The sequence below is a fragment of the Arachis hypogaea genome, chromosome 18 (genome assembly GCF_003086295.3).
Source record: "Arachis hypogaea cultivar Tifrunner chromosome 18, arahy.Tifrunner.gnm2.J5K5, whole genome shotgun sequence".
NCBI lineage: Eukaryota > Viridiplantae > Streptophyta > Magnoliopsida > Fabales > Fabaceae > Arachis > Arachis hypogaea.
In genome coordinates this window covers 25,452,711-25,472,371 of record NC_092053.1, presented here as the reverse complement: position 1 = coordinate 25,472,371, position 19,661 = coordinate 25,452,711, and the positions used below count along the sequence as shown (strand labels likewise).

At 34.7% G+C, this 19,661-nt stretch overlaps 1 non-coding gene across 1 annotated transcript; it reads left to right on the top strand.

The window, feature by feature from the left end:
* The first annotated feature begins 4,459 nt into the window (after positions 1–4,459).
* LOC112774775 (small nucleolar RNA R71) lies at positions 4,460–4,568 on the top strand. The gene has a single exon (XR_003189236.1). It is a non-coding gene; the product is annotated as a small nucleolar RNA R71 (small nucleolar RNA).
* Positions 4,569–19,661: the final 15,093 nt, after the last annotated feature.

Here is a 19,661-nt window from a genome sequence, read left to right as displayed (position 1 = left end):
AACAATATTTTTGCGAGAAGACATGAAGTCAACTAGTCCTACAACAAGAAAAGAAGATTGGATTACTAAAAAACATCTCGGATGAAATCGAAAACAACTCGGCCAACATAATCCAGCACAACACAAGCAACAAAAGAAAACTCCAGGACCCACACCAAAGATCCAGGGGCATCCTTTGGAGGCAGTTACAGAACAAGGACTTAGGAAAACCTACAAGCCTACACCTCGATACAGGAAGATAATGACCTCTTTCAACTAAAACGACGCTCTGAATAGAAAGCCACGAGCCACAGATAAAACAATCAAAATAACTACCCCCCAGACCCACAGTCTCAGTTTAGTCAACAAACGAAGCAACCAAATAACAAGACGTATCAAGAAGAAGTCATCAAAGACACAACCTTTTTTAGAGAAATAAAAAAGCATTGTTATCCTTTACAAAATCCATCAGTAAAGAAAACTATCAACATAGGTGAAAGACATCAAAGGAGCAATCTTTCGAGAAAGCAAGTGGGTTCATGCAGAGCGCAAAAGAAGAAAAATAAATGGCACAAACCCTAGAGCACAAAAGGTTCATTTCAGAAAGCAAGAAATACCCTCACAACAATAAAAAAGCATATGCATGGCGATACAAAAGGTTCAAACTTTCAAAAAAGCCAAAAACAGAAACGACATAACGCAAGCAACAAAGAAAGTAAGAAAAAACCAACCTGGAAAAAGCAGAAAACTTCGAAAGAAAGTTGAAGAGGGGAACAGAATCCAGAATCGCTCTTCCACAGCCAGAAAAAGTAATAACCAAGCAATGTCGCATGGAGAAACGCGAAAACTGCAAACTCCAGACGAAAACAGAAAGAGAGAAAGAACAGGGAAGTTACGGAGAAGAGAAACCATTTTTCTGAGTGTGAAATTCAAAAATAAAGAGGCTAAGGGAAATGGGGCAATTAAAAACCAATTAATGAGGGTATTAAACCCTCGTATATTCCCAAAGCTAAGATCGCTAATGCAAAAGCGCGCGCTTTTAAGAAGAAGCAAAAGAAAACGTTCCGAAAAGGAGAACTCTGCAAAGATGAAGTTGACAAAATGCTCGAGTTCGGCTTCACCAGAGAAGGATCGAAGTCCTAAAACTAAGACTCGACCTCAGAAAGAAAGACCGAGCTCGATCAGGGGCACTGTTCATACCCTGGGTCAAGCTATCCGACCCGGGATATTTAGCGACAAAGCGACCGACCTCTTCTCAAAGAGCTCGGCCAAATTGCCAGAAAAGCCCAGTAAAGGGCTCAGATAGAGGAACACGACCCAAATCCAAAGGCAGCCCAAGCCTATAGAGATAAGGGCGGTTTCCTTGAAGATAAGCTAACCTCACCTAAAGATAAGATAAGATAAGATAACTAACTTATCTTATCTAAAAGGGTCACTCCACACCATTATAAATACACTAGAGCACCCAAGTATAACTCATACTCTGATTCTACAAAAAACTTGCTTAATACCCTTGCTAACTTAAGCATCGGAGTCCCTTGCAGGTACCCCCCACCTTCCGGTGATGAAGGATCAGCAGTGCAGCCAAGCTCAACAAGTCGGATACGATAGCTCCGGCCTCCACTCACAGCCGGACACGTCATCTCCGATCACCACAAAAGATCTCGTCCGAGATCGACCTACAGTTTCAGGTAACCCTCGGAACATATATATATATATATAATGGGGAACGTAGATATATAAGGGGAGGGGAGTGGTTACATATATAGAAGGGGTTGGGGGTCAGGTTTAATGGAAGGGTGCTGTGGTGAAGGGTGTTGAAGGGGGTGGGGACCAACGAAGGGGAAAGAAAGGGAGAATCAAAAGGGTTGGGTGTTGATTTGCTTGATTTTTGGTGGGATTTGGGCATGATATGGTATGGAATTGCATGATTAGAGCAAGTGACGTGATCCATGCTGAACTTGAAATGGAGCAAGTTCAGCGTCGCAACCTTTGCATGCACTCTTCCTCTCCACGCTGAACTTGATGCAGCCCAAGTTTAGCGTGGACTCTTGGACAATTCTCCCCTTTTGACGTCCGAACCGTTCTCCTCACACTTGTTAACGCTGTTTTGAGTGGATAGTTCAGCGAGTCTCCTGACTTCAGCTTGTAATTCAGCCATTTGTGCCAAGAGCTCGGCCTGAGTGAGCTGAGGGACTCCATTATCGGCCATGCTAGAAGGTTGAGAAACCCTGTGTAAAAAAGAAAGAAAATGGAGTATGGTAGAAAGCAGTGGGGTTAAATTAACTTTTGGGCCCCACGGTGGGCGCCAAATGTTCCGTTCGAGTCAACCGAGGTATGTGTCTCCGACGAGGTTGCTTAGCTCCTGGTAGAGTTATACGTCGTCTGAGAAGTAGTTTCCAAAAATGACCTCGGTGCGATGACAAGCGCTTCTTTACCGTCACTAGCTTGACGGTCAGCTCCTCTAAGGAGGAGGATCATAGGGGCTCAGCTCTTCACTCCTTACTTTTAACTTCTTTCTTGTGTCTCCATGAATCAGCTCAATATGCTCCAGAGAGAGGATTCTGTTTACTGTATAAATCCACATTGGATTGCTAGTCAACACCACTTTCATTCCTAGGGAGAAATCTTCAGTGGGGATCTTTTTGTTTCTCCATCCTCTAGGTTCTTTTTAGGACCCTCTCCCTTGGTGGATAATGCATTCCCGACACCAAACTTAGGTTTGATGTCAGGAAGAATTTTATTGGTTGTCACCAAAGGAGGTTTGAGCTGCAAATTCTGCTGTGCATCATCAGGAGGTTCTTGAAGGTTTGGATTAATAAGCTCAGTCTGCATGCAGCTCTCTTATTCACCTGTTGAATGTATATCTTTGAAAACATGAAAGACCAGTTGCTCATTATGCACTCTAAGTACTAATTCACCTTCTTCCACATCAATCAGAGCACTTCTAGTGGCTAGAAATGGTCTTCCTAGAATTATAGAGGCATTCTCATCCTCCCCTGTATCAAGAATCATAAAATCTGCTGGGAGGAAGAACTTACCCACTTTGACCAAGATATTCTCCACTAATCCGTATGCAGGCTTCATAGATTTGTCTGCCATTTGTAATGCTATCCTTGTGGGTTGTGCCTCTTGGATTTGCAACTTCTTCATCACAGACAAGGGCATTAAATTGATGCTTGCTCCAAGATCACATAACGCTTTCTCAAAGGTTGTGCTCCCAATGGTGCATGGAATTTGAAAGCTCTCTGGATCTGGCATCTTTCATGGCAAGTTATTCTGAATGATGGCACTACATTTCTTAGTCAGGACCACTGTCTCGTCTCCCTTTAAAGGCTTCTTCTTTGACAACAATTCCTTCATGAATTTGACATAGAGAGGCATTTGCTCCAAAATCTCAGCAAAAGGAATATTGATAACTTTCTGAAGACTTCCAAGAACTTCAAAAACTGCTTGTCCTTGGTCTCCTTTTGAAGTCTCTGAGGATATGGCATTTTGGGCTTGTACTCAGGAGCCTTTGGCAATGTAGGATAAGTGTCAAGAGAGTCTGGAAATGGGTTGTCTGCACGCTTTAGAGGGACGTGCTCTACTCCTTCCTTCTTCTCCTCTGGAGCTTCTTTCTCAACTGGCTCCTCATTAACTTGTGCTTCCGTACTTGCCACTTGTCCACTTATCAAGGTAATAGCCTTGCATTCCTCTCTTGGATTTGGAATTGTGTTACCAAAAAGGCTATTACTGGTCCTCTGATCAATTTCATTAACTTTTGTGGCTAATTGACCCATCTGAATCTCCAAGTTCTTGATTGATGCTCTGGTTTCCTGTCTAAAACTTGCTAATATTACTTCCAAATTATTGTTCTGCTGGGGCTGAGAAGTTGCTTGCTGAGATGACTGAAACTAGTGGTTATTAAAATTATTCTGTTGAAAACCACCCTGAGAATTATTATTAAAATTTTGTGGCCTCTGAGGTTGCTCTCTCCACCCAAAATTTGGATGATTTTTCCATCCCTGATTATACGTCTTAGAATAAGGATCATTATTGGGATTTATAGGAGCACTCCCCATGTAATTGACATGTTCAGAAGAAAATTGAGCATAATCATAATTTTTATTTTGCATAAAATTACCTGTCATGTCATAAGAGGCTTCTTGGGGTGCATTCTGAGTGTTGACAGCTGAAACTTACATCCCACTCAACCGTTGAGTAAGTAGATTTATTTGCTGAGTCATAAGCTTGTTCTGAGCAAGAAGAGCATTAACAGCTTCCACTTCCAACACGCCTCTCTTCTGAGAGGTCTCAGAGTGCAAAGGATTTCTGTTGGAGGAATATAAGTATTGGTTGTTAGCAACCAACTCAATAAGCTCAATAGTCTCCTCTGGTGTCTTCTTCATGTGTAAAGAACCACCTGCAGAATTATCTAAGTGCATCTTGGACATTTCACATAAGCCCTCATAAAAGATATCCAGCTGAGTCCATCTAGAGACCATGTATGGAGGGCACTGCCTAGTAAGTAGCTTGAATCTCTCCCAAGCTTCATAAAGGGTCTCACCCTCTTTCTGTCTGAAAGTCTGAACCTCCACCCTTAGCTTAGTCAGCTTTTGAGGTGGGAAAAATTTAGTCAGAATGCCAGTGACAACCTTGTTCCAAGTATCCAGACTCTCCTTGGGTTGAGAATCTAACCACGGCTTTGCTCTATCCCTCACAGCAAATGGAAAGAGCATGAGTTTGTACACCTCATGATTCACTCCATTGGTCTTTACAGTATCACAAATCTGCAGAAAATTAGAAATAAACTGATTTGGGTCTTCCTGAGGGAGTCCATGATACTGACAATTTTGTTGCACAAGAGTGACTAGCTGTGGCTTCAGTTCAAAATTATTTGCAGCTATTGGAGGCACCACAATACTTTTGCCATAAAGATCTGCATTAGGAGCAGTGTAAGAGCCAAGCACTCTTCTAGGTTGCTCATTCCCAATTGGATTTGCCACATTGGCATTAACAGCATTATTATGATCCATAGTGGATTCTGCAGCCTTGTACAGTCTTGCTTGTTGCAAACGCCGCCTGAAAGTCCTTTCAAGTTCTGGATCAAGGTCTAAAAGAAATTCTTTATCTCTGTTCCTGCTCATAAACAAACAGAAAATAAGAAAAGATGGGAATCTCTACGTCAGAGTGTAGAGAATTCCCAGTGAGATAACCTGTGTAAAAAAAATAAAATAAAAAATACTAAAAAAAATTAACTCAAAAATTCAAAAATTACTTATTAAAATAGAACAAAAATTTCGAATTGATTAGACCAATTAATTAATAAAAATTAAAATAGAAATAATTAGGGAACACCAAACTTAATTTTAGCAATTAAGAAAAAAATATATGATGCAAATTTTTGAAAAATAAAGACAAAAATCAAATGGAACTAATAAAATAAAAAAACGGAAATTAAAAGAAAGAACAATAACGTAAAAAAAATAAAACAAAAACGTAAATTTAAAATAAAAAGAATGTAAAAGAAAATTAAAAAAAGAGGATGAAAATAATAATGAATGTTTGTTTGTTTGTTATTTTTTATATTTTAAAAACTGAATAATAAAAATAAAAAGGAACAACGTACACAGGGGAGGGGGAATAGCAAATGAAACGAAAAAAAATGTAAAGAAAAAAGAAATAGAAAATAAAAATTAATAATACTAAAAAAATATAATTAAAGAAAAAATTATCTAATCTAAGCAATCAAATAACAAGTAGTTGTTAATCACAGTCAATCTCCGGCAACGGCGCCAAAAACTTAGTATTGAATTTATAACCCACAAACTAACCGACAAGTGCACCGGGTCGTACCAAGTAATACCTCAGGTGAGTGAGGGTCGATCCCACGAGGATTGATGGATCAAGCAACAATGGTTGAGTGATTGGCTTAGTCAGACAAACAGAAAAGAGTGTTTTGGTATTTAAAAGCATTAAACAGTAATTCAGAAATTAAAACAGCAAGCAGTTAATTGATGAGAATAATATACGGAGAAACAGTTAAGGTTTCAGAGATATCTATTTTCCGGATTGACTTTTCCTACTAACTATTTTAATCATGCAAGATTTAAGTCATGGAAAACTATATATGACTAAGCCTTAATTCCTTAGATCTTCTTAGTCTACTCTAACTTTCATCAATCGCCAATTCCTTGGTCACTTAATTCCAATTAGAGGATGAAGTTCAATTCTAGTTTATGTGCCACAAAAACTCTAATTATCCAAATATAAAAGGATTATATGTCACGTATCTCGTTAAGTCCAGATAATTAGAAGTTTAGGAGAAATTGTTTTTTCAGGCTGTTGTTCAAGTAAAGAGCTTTTCCAAGTTATACAAGAACTCAATTAGAACAAGGGTCATACTTCCGTTCCACCCAAATTCATAAGATAAAGAATGAAAATAATTCTTGAAATAGAAATCAATACATGAATTAAAATAGAAAAATAATAGTATCAATCCATACAATAGATAGAGCTCCTAACCTTAACAGTGGAGGTTTAGTTGCTCATGGTTCAGAGAGAAAACTAGGATTCTGGTAAACTGTAAATTGCGGAATGAGGTAGAAGAGAAGAGAGAGCCCGAAGGGCTGATTCTTTTTCCTTTATATCTAATCCTAATTAATGTAAAATATATGTTCTAAAACTAAAATAATATTTTTTCCTAATTATAAGTAAAATAAAAGTTAAATCAAAATTAATTTGATTGATCCGTGCAGGGCTTGAGGAACGTGGGGACCATTGGATTCATTAAGCTCCACGCTGAACTTGGCTTTTTCCAAGTTTAACGTGGAGAAGGCATCGTGGTCTTTAGCGTGTTCCTTTGAATCCACGCTGAACTTGGCTTTTTCCAAGTTCGGCGTGGAGAAGGCAGCGAGTGCTTCCCCGGGAGTTCTCAAATCCACGCTGAACTTGGCAGGAACCAAGTTCAACGTGGAGGATGCAGAGGTTGCTGGAGGAGAAATGTGCACTATTATATATCGTTGGAAAGCTCTAGAAGTTGTCTTTTCAATGCCACTGGAAATCTGGAATTGCGTCAATTGAACCTCTGTAACTCATGTTATTCCAGTTTGAGTGCAGGGAGGTCAGGATTGACAGCATCATTTGCTTTCTCCCTTTTCTGCTACAAAACTCCGTCAAATCCCTCCGAATGCTACCTGAAATAAATAGAATTGTGCACAACTCAAAGTAGCATCCATAGTGGCTAAAAGATATTTAAATTTTGATTAAACTTAGCAATTCAGGTACAAATTCAAAAGGAAAAGATAGATAAGATGCTCACGCATCATACACCATGGTAGCGAGGAAGGTCTTCACTCAAACAAAAAAAATAAATGGGAACAAAAAAAGGAGTCTGAGATTTGCATATACAAGAGAATGAATATTTGTTGAGGAATTTAAACCCCTGGGAACAAAGAACAATGGACGAGTCCAACGTGGCAGCAGAACACGACAAAAATTGTTCCATAAGACCTCCACTAACACCTTATCTAATGACCCTACGGAGCTGGTATTATGTTAACATTACCAATATTAAACCCATATAAATAAACAAAATCACCATAGTTCTGTAACATCTTAATAATCATGTTGCACCATGTGATGTCTGGAAAGCTTACAACCCTACTATTGATGCAACAATTCAGATAGTAGGGGTGGAATTATAGATAGAGTGGCCTTTCTAGGGTGCTCGTAAGGGTTATTTGCTACATACTCATTTCCGACTGAGATGAATATAAAATCACATTGTCTATAGATGATAATTGGCTGAAACAAATGAGTTTGGTTGTTAATTGAAATACAAAAAAAAAATTATTTTCGCAAAAAATAAATATAGTATTATATCCCGGATTATAAAAAAATAGATTCCGGGATACAATCCCATATTCATTTTTCTATGGCATTAAGAAGTTTTGTTTACTTTGTACCAGAAAACAAAGAGTTAACAAATTATTTTCACAAGAAAAATAACCACAGGATTGTATCCCGAATTATGAAAAAAAAAGATTCCGGGTTACAAACCCGAATTCATATCTTCTATGGCATTAAGAAGTTTTTTTTACTTCATACCTGAAAACAAATCTGAAAACAAATCCATACCATAGTATTTTTGCAAAAAAATAAATAAAGGATTTTATCCCAGATTAACAAAAGATAATAGATTCCGGGATATAGTCCCTGATTCATACTTGTGTGGCATTAACAAGTTTTGTTTACTTTGTACCAAAAAAAACCTTTAACAAAGTATTTTGGACAAGACAGAATGAATCTAGGATGTTATAAAAGAAAATTACATTCCGGGATACAATCCCAGATTCATGTTTTTCTGGCATTAAGAAGTGATGTTTAATTTATACCAGAAAACAAACCCTTAACAAATGAACCTAAGAGGCGATCTCCATAACGTTTGTATCGTGGTGTCCACCATTACTATCTCATTATCGAATCATATTAAATGATTAATATGAAGTTTATAAAATTAATATCCTTTCAATAGAAGTCAAATATAGTTTTTAACATTTGTCCAAAACAAAGCAACAGAACAAAAAGTTCAATGAGAAAGACAGGGACAGAGCAGTGCTAGCGACAACGATAGGGAGATTCTCTAGAGAGACAGACAGACAAAAAAGATGTAGGTGCACGGAGAGAATGACAGATAGACAGAGATAGAAATAGCAAGAGAGATAACAAGAGAGATAAACAAACTGAGAGAGACAAACAAATACACAACAAGGAGAAGATAGCGAGAGAGACAAGTGCCGAGAGACAAGCAGAGGAAGCGAGAGAGAATGGAATAAAGAGACGACTAGGGGAAAGAGACATACAAAAAAAGGAGACAAAAAGACAAAAAAGAAGACAGACAGATAGCAAGACAGAGATGACAGAGAGCAATAGAGAGTTACAGAGCGAGAGAGACAACCATAGTTTTGACAGAGAGAGATAGCGGCATAGAGAGCCAATGGAGATATAGACAAACTAAGAGACAGACAGATACACAAGCAGAAAAATAAATAGCAACAAATAGGTGAAGATACTTAGAGAGATAGACACAGACACAAAAAGAAAGGGACAGAAACACAGAAATAGCTAGAGAGAAAGAGAGACAGAGAGATACAACAAGACAAGTAAGCATTAAACGAGAATGGTACCAAAGGATGCTATTTGAGGTATGCTTGATATTACCATATCGTAATCTATTCACAGTACTCTCTCTTTAGGGATTTTCAGATAGGGGAGTTCCTATGGAGAGTAACTTTAGTGCCGATTGGTAAATATTCCATGTTGGAATATATTAGGTTAGGCATTTTTAATTTGGTAACAGTGTACATGGATTGTGAAAGTATGAACAACCTTATAATTTTAACTTTATAGATTAGAATATAAGTTACTTGTCCCAAATCTTTCATGAAGAATTGCTGATATAGCCAAATCTACGTATTTCGTAATGCTAGTGTTATAACTAAATAGACATTGTAATTGAAAGCACTCATGTCAAATCTATGCAAAACTAATCATAATACAGAAGCATATCTACATTCATAAAGGTGATTGAAGAGTTGTCTCCATCTCCCTCAATCAAAGTCTTTTGTATCTCTAATAGGATTGAATCACAACTATTCCATTGAAAAAAACGTACAAGATGCAAGATAGATATGCTCGGAACAAAAACCCTCTAAGTTGTACTTATACTTGACAATGGCTTCTGTAAAATTCTAAAACAACTTAAAGATGATTTTTTTTTTTAAAACACGAGTAAGATACAAAGACCAATTTTATTCTAATAACGTACAATTAGCCCTATAACGAGAGACTTAAAAATTAATCTTGGCGATTGTCATTAATTAATTTTGAATAATTTGCTTATGACTAGGAATAGTAACTTTATCTAGATAATATAAAATTATAAATTAAACTGCTTTCGTACTTTAGGATTTAGGTCTAGAGTTTAGGGTCATGTTCCATACAATGAAAAATCTTACACCATCAACTGATAGTGGTCTAGTGAACTTGCTCAATGTATTGGAATGAAAACAAACAACGTTGGCTTTCCATTCAAAATATGAATACATCTGATTTAAATTATTTAGAATCAACTGTGTAGTTACATTTTTAATTTAATTTTAGATTTTGTAATTTCATTATACAAAAATCAACACCACATTCAGCGTAACTCTTAGGACACGTTTCTTTACAGGAACAGGACACTGAGATAGAGATGCAGAGACATAAAATCATCTTTAGCAGATACAACATGGATAGAAACATTGTGTCAACAGACATAATTAGTGTATTTTGTGTCCATCCTGGTAAGAAGAACACACAGTCACTAACTAGCGACACAAGTTAATTTTCATTTTTTCTTGCACTTTATGAAATTTTTATAATGGTATTTTTTATTATTATATTTATCTTCCCAAATTTTTGGAATAGAAAAAAACTATTAATAAATTTAACTTCTGGGATTTATTCTACTTTATTACCAAATAAAATATAGAAACACTAATTATTTTTATATTTGTTCTTTGTGTCTTGTTCTTTAGTGTCTTATCTTTTTTCATTCTCAAAATAGAACACAGCCTTAGTGTTTGTATAGCAAAAATTTTTGTTTAATTTCGTAAAAGTTCAATAAATCTTCTTTGTTAGTCCCTTCCAAAGATAACGCAGTACCTAAAAATCTAGGTTTTTTCATGTATAATTTATATTTTTTTCATTGTTGTCAAGTAAAAATTCTGCCGAATCTAAAAAATAGACAGGATAGATGATAAATTTAGGATAACAATTTTTTATATGCAACTAAAAATTCTTTATTTTTTGGTTAAAATTTATACATTTTTACTTTTTTTTTTCACGTAAAAAGTTGCATTTGAAATGATATTTTTTTTTTTTTTCAAAATATGACCCTAAACTATTTCTAACACCAAATGTAGTTAGGTGTGGACATTGTCACAGGAAAAATGAAATTGCACTTGTTTAATTTAGGTCGACAAATTCTCGTTAATAAAATAAAATAATTTCTTAAATAAATAACTTAAGTTAATTATTTGTATTTATATTTTTTAAAACATTTACATATTTTTTTATTAATACGCATATCTTTATAAAATTTGAAATTCCGTTAAAAATTATATACCAATAAATCAATTATTTATAAATTTATTATAATAATTTGAATTAGAATAAATTGAAAATAACTTTAAGTTCAATTAATATAAATTCTATTATTTATAACAGGCCTGCTACACATCCATGTAATCATGTAACCAAGTTGGCCCAAATCCAAAACAACTAATGCGCTTCCCAGTATCATTAGATAAACGTGGCTTCCACGCACTCCATACAAACGAAATGATTACTTCATTCGCGCTTCATTATGAAGAAATGTTCCTTCTTCTTCAACACACACGAAAACGCTCCGTCTCTTCGAATCTCTCTCAAAATCACTCAAACTTCTATCACATTCTCTGCGAAAACCACTACTGGAAAAAAATCGGAAGAAGATTTTGCAAGCAACAACCAGAAATAAATGAAAACAGCAACAAAGACTACCAAAGGTATGAGAAAACTACTGTTCATCTGAAATCTTGCAATGTAGCGTTTCGCTTAGTTGCATTTTAGTTTTACTGGTTTGATTTGCTTCGTTTAGTAGATTGAACTATTGTGAATAATTTTTAAAGTATAACTAGGGCTTGGAATGAAATTTGTTGTTATTTTCATTCAATTCAGTATAACTAGGGCTTTAAGATATACGTTCTTGTTCTTATTAGTGTGGATATTTAACTAAAACTTTGTTACTATCTTCAGTACTTCTTTTGCATGGAAGAATACTATTGTTGTTGATTCAAAGTTGATAATCATTTATTAACCACATGAACGTTTTTCAGTTCGGTGGCCTTTGTAATTTTGGCTCTGTGCATGAATGAGTTTCGGTTCGGTAGGGTGTGGCATTTTAATTAACTTGATTAAGATATTCATGCTTCTGTTTATTGATGTATTAAATAAGTTTTGTTTAGGATAATTGAAATTAGAGAAAACTCTTTCACTTTGATAAGTCATACTACTGTAAAATTGTCTCATTATATTGGATAGATTTCAGCACGAATGGTAGTTGACCTTTATACTTAAAGAAAGATATCAAGTTTCAGTAAGAGTTTTTAAAGAAGCCAATCTGCGAATGTCATTTTGAAAGAACACCTAATTGATGAAATTTGAAAAACTTTTCTTAAGATAAATGTGCTTGTTCTTCTTTGTGTGGATAGTTTAACTAGATCTTTGAAAATGATTGTTACTATCTTCAGTACTTTTTTTGCATGGAGGAATACTATTCTTATTGATTGAAAGTTTATCATCATTTATTAACCACATGAACATTTTTCGGTTGGGTGACCTTTGTAATTTTGGTTCTGTGCATGAATGAGGTTTGGTTCGGTGGCTGTGGCATTTTAATTGACTTGATTAAGATATACTTGCTTGTACTTGTTGATGTATTCAATGAAGTATTGACCAAAATTTTTCATTACAGCAAAACACAATAAGAAAATGGCAACAATGAAGGAGAAGACACATTATAATGTGAGCAGATTGAATATATTTATCAGCTTTCATTCGAATAATATCTATTTTGTATTTTAAATATATCATCACATTCTGTTTCAAAACTTGCAGAAAATTCACTATTGAAGATGCCAAACAAAGGCAATAGCAATAGTGTACAGGGGAATGAGTCAAGAAAAGAAAGATATTGTGGAAGAAATGGGATTTGGTGCCTTGGCAAATGTCCTAGAAATGAATGTCTCTAACACCCTCTTGAAAGAATTGCTTGATCGCTTTGATGAAGAGAAAGGATACCTGAAAACTCTCCAGGGAAAAATATACATAACTCCTTGGAAAGTAGCAGTTGCCCTCGGCATAACCAACGGAGGTAATACATTTTCCACTTACTGCTTATTTTCAGTTCATTGGTGTCCAAAAAATTTAACTGACCTTTTTTGGCTGATTTTTGCTATTAAAATATTGTAGGAAATCGTTTTCCTGATAAGGTTGATTACAACAACCTGAATCCAACAGACAAGGAATGTACTAGATATGAGTGTAGAAGGGGAGGAAAACCGAAAAAAATTCAAGAGAACTTTCGTTGTCTTCATACAAAAGTACTTCTTACTCCCCACAACAGTAAGTGTGGCCTCCCCAATCCATAAGCCACCGATCTTTCACGTGGATAACATTTGGGAATGGGATTGGGCAAAGCATGTGCTCAACTTCTTGATAAAAGGAGTTGAAAACAAAAGAAAGGGGAAGAAACAGTCTGTTGATGGATGTATTTATGTATTAATGTTGATATATTTCCACGAAACCAAGTTTCCCCACTCGTTTACACCTAAATCTCCTCCTGCACCATGGGTGGCCCATTGGACAAGGGAAATGATGCTTCAATGGATTTCATTCGAAGCAACAGAACCATTGGTAAATACTCTACTAACATTCTCCCAAAAAATTGCTTTCAAATGCTTTTAAAATACTCTACCAACTAAATAAACTTCTGTTTTAGGTTATAATTAATTTATTTGTCCTACTTACAATTGTTCGTTTGTTGATTTGAATATTTCTGCATTATGAAACATTTTTCTTGATGATTAAATAGTTGTCATGTACTATTCACCATATGAATATTTTTTGGTTCGGTGGGATTGCTTCATTGGGTTCACCAGATTCTTAATGTGTTTTCTTAATGATTAAATAATTGAGTCTTTGTTTCTGTTGTAGGGACTTCTGTACAACAAAGGAAAAAAGAAAGAAAAAACAAAAACAAGAAACTTGGACAAGAAAGAAAATGGAAAAGAAATAAAAAAGAAAATTGTCGAGATAGATTCTTCTTCGGAAGAGGAAAGATTTTCCGAATCTGAAATCCAGTAAGTTTAATTTTTATATTGATTTCATTTAACTTGTATTTGCTTAAATTTGTTCTTATGTGATTGTTCTTATGTATTGCAGAGAAGAAGAAATAAAAAAAACCGAAACAAAAAAAACAACCACCGAAGGTGGTTAAAAAATAAACCAAAAAAATAAGGCCTGTGCCGATAGATTCAAAGAGCACAAGTGAATCTGAAAGCCAGTAAGTATAGCTTAATTTCTGTGAGCAAATGAATTAATTTCAGTTCGGTGAGCTTCTAATTTTCTTTTTTGTATTTTAATTCAATTCTGTTCGGTGGTGTCTGTCAGTTTGATTGACTTCATTGTTAGTGTCTTGTCTCCGGTATAAATTCAATGTGTTTGTCTGTATTCCAGAGAAAATGAAATCGAGAAAACACCCGTAATAAAAAGGAAACAACCGAAAAGGGTGGCAAAAACACAAGCCCAATCTGACAAGGAGTAAATTTCTTGAATCATATTTTCTTTTATTGATACTTACGTTCTAGGTTGCTTGACACTTAATTTATGAACTTTCAGAAATGAACAAGCAAAAGACAATGCTACGGAGAGAAGAAAACGAGCATTGGAGATGATAAGAGAAAAGATATCAAAAAAAAAAGAAATGATGGAGCTCAGTCAGCAAACATTGCTCCAGATCATTTTGACTCTCCACAGGCACAAAATGAATTCTTTCAAACGTAAGATTCAGTTTATTATTCCCGAGTTCTTTTTCTTTCTTTGCTTACTTTTGCTACAACATTTTCTAATTCCTCTAGATTCAATTACTAATATTTATTTAAACTTGCTTAAAGTGCCGACTGTAAATCTCAATAGTGAGCAACTCTTACAGACTCAAGGAAGCTATACACCTTCTATAAATGCCGCAAGCAATACCAGGTAAATTTGTTCACTGAATATTCTAATTTCGATTCGGTGGTTGCCCAAAAATAATGTTAATATATTTCTAGACCTCTGCTTTTAATCTTGTTTCTAATTTTAATTTGTTATCTTTTTTTTAGGAAAACAACCCCAGAAAGCACGGTTAAATATTTTAGAAAAAAGAAAATCTTCCCAAGAAAGACTTTTAAAACTCCAATAGTGTAAGTTAAAACTATTTATGTTACTCTTTTAGATTTAGGTAATAATTTTTGTTTAATTAATCACAAGGTTAATGTGTTTAAATGTCACTAGAGCTACACCTGATTCTGAGCTACAAATTGTTGAGTTTTGACAAGAAACTCGTTCTCAACCTTTGGAAGTGTGAGTTTTTCAATGTGAAAATTCCTATTTTTCAAAACAAATTCTAATTATTCAACATTAACTTTATCCTTGTTTACATTCCTTAGACATCCCCTTGCATTGTCTCTTCCAAGTTCTGTCCAGGAAGAGTTGATCAAAGATGACTTTATCTATGTCCCTCCACAAAATGAAACACAACAAACTTCTAATAATGAGTAAGTTAAAAAATATTTATTCACCATATGAATCTTGTTCAATGTTTACTGCTTATACATGGTTTAATTATAGTTCAGTTGAAACCAGAAATGAATTCAATGTATTTTTGTCTTTGGACTCTCTTCTGTTTATTGCAGTTGTCCTCCAGAACCGGAAAAGCAGGGTGTTACAGTGTCTCTTACAAGTTCTGTAATTGAAGAATTAATCAAAGATGACTATGTCTATGAAGTTTCTAATAAAGGGTAAGTTTTACTACTTATATAAATACTGATAATGTTTATTGCTTAGACATGGTTTAATTAGGTTTAGTTGAAACCAGAAATTAATTCAATGTAGTGTTGTCTATGGACTCTCTTCTGTTTCATATAGCTGTCCTCCAGAACACAAAAAGCAGGATGTTATGGTGTCACTTATGAGTTCTATTATTGAAGAGTTTTTCAAAGATGAAGATGTCTATGAAATTTCTGATGAAGAAGAACAGCAACAATCCCAAGAACCTCCGGTGGCATGGAAATTAGAAAAAGAAACTCTAATCTTGTCATCATTTGATAGGTATGTTACTTGCTTTTCTTTAATATCATTTTTCTTTAACAACATTTCGGTTCACTATAGGTTTAGATTTTGGTTCACTATTTGTTTAAATTTTGGTTCCCTGCAATGATTAAATATCATTTTTGTTTAATATCTTTGTTAAATATCTATCATCTTGCAGTGCTACTCAACCTAGGGAAAGGAAAGATGAAAAGCCTTCCTTTAACCTTGGGATAAGTCCACCAGTATCTCAACCACGTCAGACCTCTCAACTGAGTATTTCACAGCTTGAAATCTTGGAAGAGACGGTGGTAGATGCTGGAGTGAGAGCAGCATTAAACTTTGCTGAAGCAACAACTTCAGAACCAACCTTATAAGCTTCTGAAGTTTACAAAACCCCGAAGAAAAAGAAAAAAAAATCACAAATGAGTTCATTGAAAAGTGCTATCATTGGATGACACATGTGAAAAACACAAAAGATGGTAGCAATGAATATGATCCAATATTTGTCTTGAAACACGAGGCACTTTACGAGGGATTAAGAGAATATTTCATGTCTCTAAGGCCCAAAGAACAAGTGCATGCCACGGTAAATCCTTTGCCAAATTGCATTAACGTTAATGATTTTTCTAAACAATCTTATATAGTATATCTCATAAATTTTCATCTTGTAGGTGGTTTGTATATACAGCATGATTCTCAACAAAATAAAAGTTTGGCGGTATCAAGAACTAATATACATTGTGCCGCTGGATATTGTGGTAAGCTAAATTTCTTAATCACTGCTGATTGTTGTTTGGTAGAGTGGGACTGTTAATATTGATTCACATGATTGTTATGTGTTTTCTTGAGTTCTTTTGCATAAATAAAACTTTTCTCATGATAATTGAATGTTTTTCAAGTATTATTCAGCACATGAATTATTTTTGGTTCGGTTCATGAATTGTGTTGGGTTCAGTGCAAATGTGATTTAACTAATATTCTTTTTGCAGAATTTTATGTTGGGAACACATGGCGAGTCCTACATTGATAAAAGTACAAACAAGGCCTACCGGTTCGATATTGAACAGTATGCCCACCAACGCCAGTTTCTTGACAAAAGAAAACTTGCATCGCATCCATTTGTAAGTTGTAATTTCTAAAGGTTCTTTGATAATTCTCTTGTTTGCTATTGTTTTGACTGAAATATTTTATTATTTTCCCAAACTTCAGCTATTTGTGCCAATTTGCAATGGAGCGCATTGGTGGTTGTGGATTGCCGATGTGGAAAAAAATAAATTCTATGTGTTTGACCCTATCAATAAGCTACCAGAAAATATACCTGACTCCAGGAAGAAACTGAACAAATTTGCTGTAAGTTATTTTTTGTAAATTATTCAAATTATTCAGTAAATGAAAGGAGTTCGGTTGAGTGTTGTTGATTTATTTTTTTAATTCTTGCATACCTTTCAGGGATTAATAATTTCTCATATGAGAGTTTATGTTGGGGGGAACCATTAATGGAGGATGGACTAGGAGTAGAAGCAGAGTACATCCTACTAAATAGTCAACATACAGAGTAAGAATCATTCTCTTCTATAGTGCTATTTTTAATATGTTTTATTTTGTACACTATTAATCGTATTATACTCAATTCTTGCTTAGTTATGATTGTGGGATATACGTCATGAAATGGATTGAAACAATACATCCACAAAAGATCAGAAGTAGAAAGAGATATAAATATAGAGCTTGGACACAAGTTAGTACTTTCTAATTTATAAACTTCTTTCTTTTCTTATTTCAGTTGGGTTCATTTAAGATGTAACTAATTCCTTTCAATTGAAATGTAGGGAGAGATTGATAGCTTCAGGTACCAATATGGTCTGCACATTTTGTTGCATGAAATGAACAAAATTAGAGACCAAGTGATTTCGAAATTTGAAGCAATAAGACTCCCAAACCCATCTGTTGCCCTCTCCAGCCCTTATTGTAAATTCATATCTGGGAATTTAGATAATAAATAGCATATACTAGGATTGGCAGTTTGTAATTAACAATATTTTGTTTAACTTATTTAAAAAGCAAAAAATTCTTACTTCAAATGTATACATGTGAATATTAATCTAAATGTTAATGTTAATATTTATATTTGATTCAACATGGATTACTCATCTGAGATGTTAATTTATATATCTGATGAAACTGTCTAGCTGTTGTTTTATTCCAGGTTCTCAGTAATTGCAATGACTGTATTTACCAATACATTATGAACTCCTAAATAACACAGTGAACCGAAATTAATACACTGGGTGAACCAAAAGACGGAAACACACTGAACCCCTGAACCCTGAACCCTAAACCCTAAACACTTAAACCAGAATCTTGAACACTGAACCCTGAACCGATAAACCCTAAACCCCTAAAACCCTAAAAACCTAAACCCCAAAACCCTAAACCCCAAACCCCTAAAACCCTAAACCCTAAACCATAAACCCTAAAACCTAAACCCTAAACCCTGAATTCCTAAACCCTGAATCCTAAACCCTGAACCCCCTAAACCTTAAACCCCTAACCCTAAACCTTCAACCCTGAATGCTGAACAGTGAACCGAAATTGATACGCTTGGCGAACTGAAAGTTAGAAACACACTGAACCCCTAAACCCTGAACCGTAAACTCTAAAACCTGAACCCTGAACCACTAAACCCTAAACACTAAACACTAAACCCAGAACCCTAATCCCTAAACAATAAATGCAGAACCTTGAACACTGAACCCTGAAACCATAAACCCTAAACCCCTAAACCCTAAAACCCTAAACCATAAATCCTAAACACTAAACTCTAAACCCTAAACCCTGAACCCTAACTCCTGAACCCTAAACTCTAAACACTATATTCGTCTAATTATTTTTAGACTCCTTTCTGCATACCGAACCGAAAACATGCACATGGTGAATCAACTCTTTGATAATTACCGAACCGAAAAGTTACTCACATTTACTCACAGTTACATATTATCAATTCAATTCAATTCAATTCAGATATAGATCACCTCAGTCCATTCAATTCACTTCAAATAAATTACCAATTTCATTCCATTGAATTCGATTCAAAATTCAATAATCCAAAACTCATCAAATTGATGCGTTTCAGAAGAATTATCCAAATCGCACTCATTCAACTGATTTGAAGTTGATTCATTCATTATTTCAATTAAGAAGTGCATATCAAAGAAGAAAACGAAAAAGAAGATGAACGACGAAGCTAATTGCGTTGAAGTCAATCCAGATCCATAATGTAGAGAAGAAAAACGTGAAAGAGGAGAACAACGATTTTAATTAGGTTGAAGAAGAAGAAGAAGAAGAAGAACGCGAGAAAAGTTTACGTTGTATGAAAAGGTTTACGTTGAGAAAGGTTTACTTTGAGAAAGGTTGATCACGCAAAATAAGGATTACGTTATATACGTTATAAGAGGCGCGTGTAAAACAAACGAGTATGTGGGATGTGGAATGGAAGGTACTTGGGTACCATCCATATAATTTTTACATGGAAATAGAGCTTTTCCATATTTATAACAAAATTGAATTCAGTTAAACAATAAAAATCAAACAGATATTATCCAAATCATAATGAATTATATCAATTTTATTTTCTAAATCTATTTAAATCATACTACAAATATAATTTTATCTCATTTATACTTACAACAAAATAAGTTGAACGTCATTCTTAAATGTGTTTGCTTTGCAAACAACATTAATGAAAATCTTTTTACCACAATGCT